The sequence below is a fragment of the Sitodiplosis mosellana genome, unplaced genomic scaffold (genome assembly GCF_009176505.1).
Source record: "Sitodiplosis mosellana isolate CC-2019 unplaced genomic scaffold, AAFC_SMos_1.0 Smas_scaffold_6197, whole genome shotgun sequence".
NCBI lineage: Eukaryota > Metazoa > Arthropoda > Insecta > Diptera > Cecidomyiidae > Sitodiplosis > Sitodiplosis mosellana.
Window position 1 is genome coordinate 8,292,237 of NW_022601438.1, and position 6,900 is coordinate 8,299,136.

Consider the following 6,900-nt stretch of genomic DNA (forward strand, 5'->3'; position numbering starts at 1 on the left):
ATTCAAACAAAAATTTGCTTTCCAAATGAATTGAAAACTTTTACTTTTCGTACATATGTTTTTCCCCTTCATTTGAATAGCTCGCAATAAGTTTTTTTCTTCAGCGTTAACGTTGTGTACAATTATGATTATGATGTTGAAGCTTGTCGAAATGTCACTTGATTGATTTGTATCGGAGCGATGATGAGCTAGCTACTGGATGAACTGGCTTAAACGATCGTTGTCGTGTTCGTCGTCATCGTCGTCGGTCTCTCTATATGATCGTTGCGAACGACATGCAGCGATGAGTGTTGTGTTTGCGTCCGATGTATGCGCTAATCGATCACAATCGCCTCCGTTCGCATCCCATTTGTATACCAATTTACAATTCTGCAGTCGCATGCATTGGTGAATGCGCATTGAACAGCAGCCTATGTGTTGCGCGCCTGATGTAAACTCGGTAAACGAGCGCGCGCAAAACAGTCCGGCAAAATTCGGCTCGGTCGGTTACTATGCGCACGCGCATCTAACCATACCGCGATGCGATAAATTCATGGTGTGAAACATGTATTTCAGTCAAGTACGAGAAACTCAACGGCACGGTTGTGTCTATATCACACGCGTCTATATCGTGAATATCTTAAGCCGGATCAAACAAAACGAACGAAACAACAAAATTTTCATTGTAAGTGAATTTGAGTGGCGCACGCACAGCAACAAAACCGCGAGTATACATAGCAAAAGATCGAGAAATAGAGATAGAGCAACGAAAACCAACAAGCATAAAAAAAAAACATTGAAAAGACAAAAAGGAAAATCAAGACATTTTTTATTGAGAGCAAGCAAAATAAATTGAGTGTGTGAATTGATCGTATGTGCATGGATTTGTGTCGGTCGCCTTATTAGATGGTTCATTCTTATTGGTTCTAATTATAACATTTTCAATATATACTGCACATATATACATTCGTATATATTCGAGTTTTTTGGATCGCAGTTCAGTTTGTACGCGCAAAAATACACAAAACGGCGAGAACAACAAAAGATAACAACCGAAAAAAAAGAAGCACAGCCGCATATGTGTGTATCGTTTTAAGTCAGTTTTTTTTCTCTCTAGTTGTTGTTGCTTTCGGTCGAATTTGTCTAATTGCCCGTTTCTCTCATCGAAAATAAAATATTGTGTGTATAAATCATCAGTGGTTTCGATTGTGTTCATTTGTGCAGAAGAAGTTTTAGAAGATAACAAAAAAAAATACAATTTGCTCAATTTTTATGCTAACATTTTGTATATCTATTTATAATTTTATCTTCTTTGATTTACCTCGGCAAAATGCCATCATTGACTAATTTATTTGGCTGAACATGAACATATTCGGAATTGAATTTTCCAGACGTAAAATTCGTGAAATTGAAACAAACACACACGCACACACACACTTCAAAGGCCAACCAGGAGCAAGTCAATACGGCTATAAAAAAGCTATATGTATGCACACTATAATAAAATCGATTTATTTTTAATCACATTACGAAACTAGTTGAAAATTTGCAAACGAACACAAACAACAACATATCAATCGCGCAACTACCTCGCTTTTCTTTCTATGTTCAAAACATTCAACAATAAATGAGAGAGAGAGAAGAAAAAAAAAGGTGCACATTGGAGCTGCAGTTTTTTTTTGCTGCATGAAGTTTAGAGATGAAATCACAAAATGAAATTGAATTCGGTCGATACCGAATGCCATATAGTCGTATGACCGATTGGAATAGACACGAGTAAAAAACAAATGAATAACGTTTGTAGGTTGTGCGATGCACCTCATAAGAGAGAAGAAATATCAAAATTGAATCATTTATCGATTTTGTCCATGTTTCGTTGCTCGTAGTAGCGATCAAATCGCATCTCATACTGATCAAAATGCACAGCAATGGAAACGCAAAAGCAGCGACAACGGCAGCAGCAGCAGCATCAGTAACCACATTGGCGAGTATTCGACGAGTTTGTCATTTTTAAGCCTGCCACTAAATAACGCAATAAAGCACTTTATTTGCGGTTTTCATTCATTTATGAATGAAGTTGGCGGTGGCGACGGTAACAACGGCGACAGTTGTATACCCAGGCAATATATATATATATACTCGACTTATTGCCAATTCTAATGAAATAATGACGCAGTCTCCGATTACCTGTATCTTATATGAACATTCGCGCTCGCCGTCGCCCTCATCAACAATTTTGCATTTGAATGAAAAGTGCAAACGGCAAACTGCCCCCTCATTTGCCATCAATCAATTCAAAATGACTTAGCTTCATAATTTGATTCGAATTCGTTTGGGATTTGAATGCGATTTATGTCAATTTTCGTTAAAATTTCGCATACAATCCGTTTGAATCACATGAAATATTCAGTGAATTGCTTATTTAGACGCAGAAAAAGGTCAACCAATTGTAGGCATTTCCATTTTTTTTTTCTCCAAATCCGAAGAGTTGGAATTAGACGATTTGGATGCAAACGAAAACACCGTGGAAATTAATTGAAATTAACTGCGGAAATTAGCTTGCACTTTCGGTTGGGAAAATGCTAACAAAAAGAGATGAGTGTGGTTTCACCGTTGTTGCGAAATACAAAAATAAATGTGGCCTTCGAGCAGTGAAAATCATCGTCACAACTGTTTTGATTATTATTGTTATTTTCGTTCACTTTGGTTCGGTGTTATATTGTCAAACTGAGTTTGAGTTGTTTGATTGAGACAAACAACGCTTTTTGGCGCACCGACACACACACGCCTTTTTTTTATTACATTTATTTCGGAGTGCTTGTCTAAAAAGCAGTTGCCGGTTTTTTTCCCGATTAAAATGAAACTGACACGCTTTGAATGATCATATGTGCGCGCGCGCGCTCGCTTTCTCTCTCACAACAACATGTTATAGTATAGTATAGAAAAAGTCATTTTATCTTTGGCTTGATTAATGTTTTGACGAAAAGACAACAAATGATTATTGTTGTGTTTTATACACGCGCACGAGAGAGTCTTTTGATGTTGGGCGCACAGCGATTGGGACGGTACCACAAGCAACGTCGTTTATTTATTCGTTTGCGCTAATCTCAGTCTCGAAGAGCGAACGCGCCCGCGTCAGATGGTTTGAATAAAAATGTTTTGTTTCAATGTGCACACATGCACATAATAGCCAGCGCATAAAAAAGAACCGCGCACCAAAATGCCTTCATTCATATATTTCTAATGTTGATTTTGAACAAGAAATAGAAACACAAAAACACCAAATACTCGCTGTATGCAGAATGCATTTGTGTGTGGGTGTATCGAGTACAGGCGGAGAAGAGATGTGGAAAGAAAGAAAAAAACACAGAGAGGGAAAAAGAGCAGCCATCGTAAACGAGGAAAACTTGTAAATATTGCAAAAACCAAACATTCGAGCGTGATATTGTAGCGAATGGTATTCATTTGTTATGTGTGCTAAATGATGCAAAACCAAATGTGTTTGGATAAATTGTGTACGTCGCTTAATGATGTACCAACGCTATTTCGTCCGGGATAAAACAGGGGATTTTCCATCGGATTTCGTCGCTCTTTGATTCGTCGGTTAAACAAAATCTCAGTGGATTTTTCGATAGCGTAACGACACACCAATTCATTAAACGACTGTGTGTGATGCGACAACAACAGGTACTTCTTCGGTATATCAAAAATAATAAATAATGTAGAACGTAAATTCAGAATATTTTTACTAGGCTGTTTGCACGTACATGAAGCGGTGAAGTGAGAGAGAGAGAGAGTGAGTTACCGCGTGCGTGTCCATGAACATACACACGATGCGTTTCTTCGTGCAAGTAATTTTAAATGAAAATGAACACACACACACACTCACACATCCACCAAACATCCATTTTTATAAAGATCGTAGCGTATCGAAATGAAATTATAATAAAAGGGACCATATGTCAAATGTACGTGAAAATAAATCGTTCACGTTTCGAGGCAAACACACAAGTCTGTCGTCTTTTTCTTCGTAGTTCGGATTTCGTTTCTCTCTCTATCTCTCTCTCTCTCTCTTTATGTTCCATGCAATTGTAACTCACCTCGGATTGTGCATGGCCAAATGTGCTGCTGCTGCTGCCGCCTGAGAAATGTTGCTCGCAATTTTGGGCTCGGGCACGTTGTTCAGCCTCAACTCCATAAATAGCATGTAGGCATTTGGTGCTGTTACTGCATACAAGAATCGCCGCTTAAAATAAACATAAAAACATTGAACGTGCGCGCAACTCGCGCTTCGCGAACACACGGGGAGAGAGAGAAAGAGAGGAGCACATCACCAGAGTCGTCTTTACAATGCATCAGGCATATGTTAGGAAAATCATCAATAACACTTAAATTTGTTTGCATATTTTATGAGCCATTTCATCAAATGCAGCCAACTCATCGAAATCCATTGAAAGTCTTAACCACGAATTTCTTCTTTACAGTTTTTAATGCATTACAAAATAGTCGAACGAGCAGGGCAAAGCGGGCTCAAATCATTTTGATGAATTACATTGTTGGCTTTTACTTTCGATTGTGTGAATGTGTGTGCGTACGTGCGTGTATAATTCCGAGAAGCAAGAAGATAGTGTGCGTTGCTTGAGTCATCGTCAAGAGAGCGTGAGTGGATGCTGATGCACTCATCGTACCACATTTTACCATTAAAAGTAACATGAATAAATATCCACATTGATGATACAATGTTGTCAAACAAAGCGTTGGAAAAACGATGGCATTTATAATTCAGTCTACTTTATTGAGGAGTTTCGGGTGAAATCACCATCAATTACATGGGATTTATAGTGTCTGTGGCCATGTCACATTTGTGCCTGTTGTCATCGCCATGCTCTGTTGCTCCCGATGTCTCTTGTTCGCTCACTCTCTCTTTCTCTCTCTCTCACACACATACACACACACACACACTCTCTCTCTCTCTCTCTCTCTCTCTCTCTCTCTCTCTTTGACTCCTTCACTCGTCGACCGATTCCACTGCAACGCAGCAAGCACTTAAATTTCAAGTGATGCAATGACGATAAAGAATCAGTTTTAGAGCAAAAGCGATTTACGCTATTTGTCGCATTTGTCGACACATTGTTGATGATGCGCAAATCACTCACAGCCATACGTCAATCGAGCGCCCAAAATGTGGTCAAACAAACGGTGTACAAGCTGTGATTTTCCATACGAAGAGGAGAAAATCCTTGCAATTTTCACGGATTCACATTTATGCATTGATGATAATATCGCCTTTGGTTAAATCGAGACATTGATTTGTGGTGCGTCGCATCATCATACGGTTTGTTTATATCACACTCAGCATAGTCCCTTCGCTTGGTGTCTCTTTCTCGCTTATTGCATATCATACCATACCGTTCTGGATTGGTGTTCTTTTTTACCTTTAAAAACGCAATAAAAAAAATGTTCAACTAGCAATGCTAGTCAACGTGTGGATTTTATTGCCAATTTTCATGTTAAACTATGTGTTAATCGATTTCAGTTTCGATCAATTCGATACGAAAAAACTGTGCACAGGTTCATCTCATTCTCTCGCCGTCGCCTCGAGAACAATTTTTTTTTTCACTTTTACAATCAAACAATTCCGACTCATTTCGGTCAGTTTTTGCAAGGTAAACCAGTTTTGTTGTTTAAATTCAATTTTATTCTCTCCGTTTTGTGTGTGTGTGTGTTCGTATGTAAATTAAGACGTTTTGGCGATTCGCCGAACGGAGTCGAGAGTTGTTCGACTGAACATGAAGCGCCTTTATGATGTAAGACGAATTTTTTTTATTTTGGAGACACAAATAAAAACATTCAAAAAATAATAAAAGAGCATTGAGAATATTTCGTCTCAGCGCATTGAATTTTTATGTCTTCTCGCATCTCGTTGAAAAGCTTGTTTCTCATTTCTCGTGTAGATTTTATCGGTTCCTTTGGATCGGAAGTGAACGAGAGATAAAATGAATAACAAAATAATAAATTCAATGGCAAAGTGTGTGCTTATTGCTCACCTCATGCTCTACGATCGGCTGTTTACTTATATGGTTATCATAAATGAATGTGGATACTCTTGAAAGTGTTGTGTGTGTGTGTGTGCGAGAGAGAGAGAGAGAGGAGAAGAGCAAAGAGACGCAGAAAAATAAACACACCGAGTATTTTAGCAACGACAACAGGCAAAAATGGGAATTTAAAAAAAAAAGCGAAAAGAAGGTGAACGATGAACTTCATCACACAATACAATACACAAAACGCATGACATCGAAATGAATTTTCGCTGTTTTATATTCTCGCTCTTAACTCATACAACGCGCGCGCACATACCGCAAAATGACATAATCTTCGCACCAGGCTAACACACCGGTTGTGTTCGCAAATGAATAAAACAAAAGTATCAACTCCATTACGTCATTATAGTTAAACGCTTATTGATTGGAGCTTGTTGTTTGTCTTGTTACTTTACGATGCTCGCGCGTTTATGAACTTCTCGATTTTTCGTGAAAATAATAATGTGGAACAATCGATTTCACAAATTAAATGGCCGTGCAATTTTGTCGCTGGTAATTATCGGATTAAATGGATGGCCGCCGGGGATTAGCTGAAATCATCGACGGTGTGTATTCGATGTTCGAGCACGTTAAAGTCTCCGTTGAGACGGATGAGAACACGAAACTCTGCGATGGATATCCGGGACAAGGTGTTTAGATTTCGATATTTCGCCGTCGTTTTGAAAGGAGTTTTGGGCATTTGCATAACATTCTATCGATTTTACCTGGTGTCATCAACCAAAATTAGAAAATGGCCCCGAGAACGAGAGAGCGAGCAGGCGTTCGCACACGTACACACACACACACACACACACACACACACACACACACACACACACAC

General features: G+C 38.8%; 1 protein-coding gene across 6 annotated transcripts in view; it reads left to right on the forward strand.

Annotated features, from left to right (window-relative positions):
• Positions 1–513: 513 nt before the first annotated feature.
• The window catches only part of LOC129577656 (mucin-2-like), a 22,261-nt gene continuing 15,874 nt past the window's right edge, over positions 514–6,900 (forward strand). Inside the window, exons 1-3 of one of the 6 annotated variants that reach the window (XM_055465072.1) lie at positions 549–664; positions 1,371–1,465; positions 3,247–3,666. The gene's annotated coding sequence lies outside the window, so the exon portion shown is untranslated. Of the gene's footprint in view, positions 1,060–1,370; positions 1,466–3,246; positions 3,667–6,900 lie in introns of those variants that run through there. The other 5 variants (XM_055465071.1, XM_055465070.1, XM_055465073.1 and 2 more) reach the window with 5 other exon arrangements.